Here is a 6484-nt window from a genome sequence, read left to right as displayed (position 1 = left end):
TAGAAGAGGCAAATTTTTACCTCCACCCTCTTACTATTGTTGGCTGGGCCTGAGAATTGAACTGACATAGACAGATTAACAGGAGAAAAGTATACACATTTAAATTAAGTTTTACATGACACAGGAACCCTCATAAGGAACGAAGACCCAAAGAAATGGCAGAACCTACATGCTTTTATATTAGGTTGAAAAAAAGAAGCAATTGTGGAAAAGTAACTGAACACTGTAGAGAGGGTAAAGGAAGGTAAGAATTATTTGAACAAGGTCTGTTTGTACAGAGTTCTTTCTGTCTCAGTTCCATGTCTCTGGTGATAAGAACGTCTTCCTCTTTCCTGGCACAGAGATCACACCTCTCCCATGGGAGTTTTATCTCCTGCTTTCAGGAATAAAAAGGAGGGTCTGAATGCCCATCTTGCCTCTGCTGTTTCTCACGTGCCTTTAATGCAAAATAAGCAATATGCCAAATCTGCGTATTTTGGGGTGACATGCTCTGAACTCCTTCACTGGCAAAGGGGAAAAAAAAACTGGCATTTTTCCAAAACTTCTGATAGGAGTATGAATGGATATCTTTCTGGAAGGCGTTTTTATCAATCCATATCGCAATTATAATGGCACAACTCATTCAATCCAAGATCTCATATGGAGAAATTCTCCACAAAGACATAGTTACAGCATAGGGGGGAAAATGCGTAAACATGCCCGTTGTTTTGATAATGATAAAAGCAAAACTGAAAAAACAAAACACAACAAAATGTCCGTCACTAGGTGATCGGTCAAGTAAATGAGACACTTGGCTACCATTAAAATTTAAGGCTGTAGTTTTTTATCTTTTGAGGTGGAAACACGAAATCAGCACATTTCTGAGTGGGGAAAAACGTAGACTGCAGTAAAGGATGAATTCATTTATAAAGCATATGTCCACATATCTATACATGTGTCCGTGTACATTTAGAAATCTGGAAGTTTATCTCTGGATGGTGAGATTTGGTGATTTTATGGTCTTAATGGTTTTTTTCTCATTTGATTTTTATTTATTTATTTACTTGCTAAATGAGCATGTACCCTCTTAACTATAAAATATTAAGCTTTTCCAAAATAAGTCACCTTGCCAACCAGTTCCCCAACCCTTTTGGTTCTGTCCCTCCCTCTACACCAACAGTAGCACATTTCTTCAGTACTAAACTGCACACTTTTTTTCTCACTAGGAGCCATCTTAAAATATATGGCATCTCACAATTGCTGTTGGCCAGGAGGCTGACATGACATAGCTGTCAGTGCCTGTGTATGTGCAAACGTGGTTATAGTTATTCATATTGTCATCACTTCAGTTAATTGCAGACATCACTGGTACTACATCTGTTGAGTATAACTGGCATTTAAAATTGCTTTGGTTACTGTTGCTACATAACTAATCACCTCAAGACTTAATGGCTTAAAACAACCATGATTTTATTATCTCTCACAGCTTCTGTGGGCCAGGAATTCAGGAAGAGCTTGATTGGATGCTTCTGGTTAAGAAATCTCTCATGAGACTGCAGTCCCATAGCGGCTGGAATCAGAACAGCAGAGGCGGAGGGTGCAGGAGCACCTGGAAACTGACAAAGCATCTTTCTCTCTTTGCTAGTCTCGGGGCTTCTCCATGTGATCCTTCTGAGTTAGAATAGTTTGGGCTTCCTTGCAGCATGGCGGCCACAGACCAGCCAGACTGCTAACATGGAAGCTCTGGGCTCTAGAGCAAATATTCCAGCAAACGAGGTGGAATTTGTATCATCTTTTTCAGACCTGGCTTCAGGAGTCATGCAGTGCCACATCGGATGCTTTCCACTGGTTACACGCAAGTCACAAACTAGCCTAGATTCAAGGAATGAGAAACTAAACTTCCCCTCTTAATGCGGCAGTAGTAAGCTTCTAGAAGCACATGTGGGAAAAGAGTTATTACCGTGATCACCTTTGGGGAAAAAAATATCTGCCACAAAATGTTCTCAAAAAGATTATACTTGCTTTTAGCATTAAAATGTAAAGTTATCGGGCTTCCCTGGTGGCGCAGTGGTTGAGAGTCCGCCTGCCGATGCAGGGGACACGGGTTCGTGCCCCGGTCCGGGAGGATTCCACATGCCGTGGAGTGGCTGGGCCCGTGAGCCATGGCCGCTGAGCCTGTGCGTCCGGAGCCCGTGCTCCACAACGGGAGAGGCCACAGCAGTGACAAGGCCCGTGTACCAGAAAAAAAAAAAAAAAAAAGTAAAGTTATCTTAAATCCAGAAAAGTACTACATGATAAAAACAAATCCCTTTCTTTATGTCTAACAGAACTCTTTCAATAGGTTGTAAAATAAAACTTTCAAGTGATAAGGGAGCAGTGTCTCATAATTTAATTGGCAGAATTTATTCTGTCTTGGTGTCTGTTGCAGAGATGTCTTCCATTCGCCCGTTCGGGTCCACTTCCCACACTTCTCCTTGTGAAGCGCATAGACGTGCTCCTGTGCCCACTGGCTTCAGGTTGGGTTGGACCAGTGGAGAGGCCTGGCAGGAGATGGGTGGGAGGGTGGGAGGGAGGGAGGGCAGGCGGACGGAGCATTCACTTACCTGTTCTCTGCCTGTGAGCTCCTGACTCAGGCTGTCGCTCTACAATTCGCTCCCCTTCCAGGCTTATGTAACATCCCGCATCCCTCTTTCTTTTATACTAAGGTAGTGACAGTTTCTCAGATGTTAGCCCTAGGTTTCTACACTTTCCTTTCTGTTCCCCTACACCTGTGTAATTAGTGCCTTTGTAAATAAGTCCCTGACTGGTCAAGAGGTATATAGAATAATGCTGCATTTTACAACTAACGGCATCTTAGAATAGATTAAACACAGCTTTAGAAGTGACTTCACTTTACACGTTAACAGGATGAACAGAGACTGGCCTGTCCAAGGCCTTCCCACTGTGGGGAGGTAGGCTGGTGAAGCTGGAAGCTAAGCGGGGAGACATCAGGCAAATTCCCTCCTGTAGAGAGGCATGGCCACTGGGCTCTATGGGCGTGATCCACTGTAATATTTTCTGTTGCAATGCCCTTGTGCTACAAACACACTTTCAGTTATGTTTGCTTGGTGTTACAGCCTGATCTCCTCTATAACATAGGCAAGGCCCAAACCTACCCTTGTTGTGTAGCAGAAATACAAGAGCAGCAGGAAGGAGAGACTGTTGCCAAAGCAAGAAACGACCTAAGCAGGATGGAGAATGCTCACACAGAAACAGCTGACTGGAGGGATAAGTAAGAATCAGAATGGACAGGACATGGATGCTTTCTTCGTGGAGTCTCAGATACCTGGGGAACCTCTGCTGCCGTATGTGACTCGGGGTCTCAAAGGAGAGGGGAGCTCCCTGAAGTCTGGGGACACCTAGGTTTCATAGTTTTAAACCTACTTAGGTGAGCCTATTTGTTGAACACTTTTAGGCATGAGCCCACTCTTAGCCATCTCTCTGTGTCTTACTGGTGGGAAGCAAGCCAGAACCTCCTAAATCACCTTGAAATCTGCTTAAAAATTTTAGCCATTTCAGTTCTGCCAGATACACCAGTGGTACACTGCACTGAAAACTAGGCATATTCTTTGCAAGTAGAAATGGGTAAAGGGACATGTTCTTGCTTTCATCTGACACATTACTGATTCTTCTGAAACTTACCAAAATAGAGCATGCAGACTCTAATTGGTTGTGGAAACTGCCTTATAAAAATGCAGTTAACACTTTTTTGAGTAAAACATTATTTCAAAGGTGACTGTCAAGTTAATTTCAACAATTATGAATCCTGTTTTTTCAATAATTCTAATTATTGAAATGTCAAGGAAAAATAGATTATATTCCCAAAAAAGGGATTAAAAAGATCATTAGGAGAGCCAGAGCTTTGGCGCACCGTGTACTGTCTATACTGAAAGAGCTCTTGCAACTCCCTCTTTCTCCACTAATTTGTCTCTTTCCCATATTATAAGAATCCTCTATGTGCAAAGATCTCTGTTTCCACAACTGCAGCAGTTGTTACTTAACTTTCTTCCCTCAGGGTATTTATAATGTCTCCTAAAGATTAGCTGTGATGTTCCATTTTGCCAAAGGTGCCCACCTCCCTTGAACAAGACCTCCTCCAGGGGCTTCCCTGGTGGCACAGTGGTTGAGAATCTGCCTGCCAATGCAGGGGACACGGGTTCGAGCCCTGGTCTGGGAGGATCCCACATGCCGCAGAGCAACTGGGCCCGTGAGCCACAACTACTGAGCCTGCGCGTCTGGAGCCTGTGCTCTGCAACAAGAGAGGCCGCGATAGTGAGAGGCCCGCGCACCGCGATGAAGAGTGGCCCCCGCTTGCCACAACTACAGAAAGCCCTCGCACAGAAACTAAGACCCAACACAGCAAAAGTAAATTAATTAAATAATAAACTCCTACCCCCAACATCTAAAAAAAAAAAAAAAAAAGACCTCCTCCAGCAAGATAATTCTTTAACATTTCAGAGTTAAAAAGAAAATGTACTGAAAATGAGAATTATCTGTAAAACAATCGCATTCTGAGGGCTGTCTACTTTCATTTGTGAATGGATTAATAAACATGGAAGATTAAAAAATAGGTTTATCTTTATATCATTTGGCCCCGACTTAAGATCATTCAGGTCTAGAAAACCTACCTGCAACAGTAACCCTGGGCAAATAGTCCCAGGAATTCCAATTGTCCACATATGCCATGTTTGATACATACATTTTATGTCATAATTAGTAGGTAGAGAAATATAAAATATTATACAATGTGGCTGGTGAGGCAAAATGTTCGCTTTCAAAAATCTGAACTTTGAGACCCTAGAGATAGACTGGGAGAGCCTCTGCAATATTCTTTCAGCAGAGCTTCTCTATAAGTCAGGATTCTCCTAGGTGCTCATGTCAGAAACCCAATTCAAACTAACTTCTTTCAGAAACTCAAACTTGTCTAATAAGATCGTTCTAAAACCCTGGTTAAGATATTTTTCAAAAAAACATGTCTTTTTCTCAGCTTTCCTCACCAATGGTAGATAAATTAAATAAATGAGTGCCCTTTTTTATCTTTGCTGTGGTGAAATGGAAATGAAAACATTTTACCTCAGCCTATATTAGGTAGTGTTGCTATAAAAGCTCACGCTCCACTACAGTTCATGTTATAATGTTGAAGAGATAGTTTACATCCCAAAGATCTGTGCTTTGCATGATCCAAATGGATGATTGGGAATTAGGCCAAATGTTCCCTTAATTGATTTAATTTACTGAATTTTTTACTTTTGCAGATAAGTTAAAAGCCAATATTTAAAAGCTTGCTACAATTAAATTTCTAAGAGCCAAGCAAACAAGTATAAAGAGTCATCTTTGACTATGCACCCAGAAATAGTTTCAGGTGTTAATTTTATCTCCACGTCTAAAATATATTCTAACATTCCATTCAGAGCCATTGATGAGAAAGTCGATGGAGTGACGGGGATGAGAGGCAACATTCCTCAATAGAATTGCTCTCTTGAGCCAGAAAAAGCAGTCAAAGCTGTCTCACAGGTGCAGATCTCCCAAAGACCAGGACTGGGGGCAACTGGCCAAATCTTCCTGACAAACCTCAGCTATTACCTAATTACCCCCATTTGTCTTTGCTTTAAAAAGCTAGGGAATTCTCTCAGTTCTCAGCTTCAATGGAGCGGGAGAGAGACCTGGCCCATGGCGTAGATGGATTTGGTTAACAGCTTGCTTTCAGCTGCAAGGGACCGTGGGGGGTCTGTAAGTAACTGAAAAAGGTCTGATTTGAGCTACTATTGCCAACACTGTCTGAAATTTCTATAAACACTCTCTCAGGTTCAGACATCGATCCAAGGAATGTATCTTGTAAGAAGGGGACATTGCCTCTGAATAATGGATTAGTCTATTTGACCAACTGGCTGACCATAAAGAGACAGCAAAAGAGGAGAGAATGGGACACAGGTGAGTTAAGTTTTAATAAGGAGACTATAGAAAGGCACACATTAAAGGGCAATAGCAGTTAGAGCAGTGTATTAGGGTTCTCCAGAGAAACAGAACCAGTGTTATTTTATATATATTATATATAGGTTTTTAATATACATACATCATATATATTTACATACATATCAACCAATATTCTATTGAGAGATATATATGCATATATATAGATATCTATGTCAATATCTATACATATATAGGGACAGAGAGTTTTAGACACATACATATATAAAGAGATTTATTATAAGGAATTGCTCACATGATTATGAAGGTGGAGAAGTCCCTCGATCTACCATCTGCAAGCTGGAAACCCAGAAAAGCTGGTGATGCAGTTCAGTCTGAGTCCAAAGGCCTGAAAACCAGAGGGCTGATGGTCCCATTTCAAATGCAGGAGAAGACTGATGTCTCAGCTCGAGTAGTCAGGCACAGAGTGAATTTTCCCACCCGCCATCTTTTTGTTCTATTTAGGCCCTCAATGGATTGGATGAAGCGCACCCAC

The sequence above is a fragment of the Stenella coeruleoalba genome, assembly GCF_951394435.1.
Source record: "Stenella coeruleoalba genome assembly, chromosome: 16".
NCBI classification, from domain to species: domain Eukaryota; kingdom Metazoa; phylum Chordata; class Mammalia; order Artiodactyla; family Delphinidae; genus Stenella; species Stenella coeruleoalba.
The sequence above is the reverse complement of the archived record's forward strand: the minus strand, read 5'-3'. Positions refer to the sequence as shown.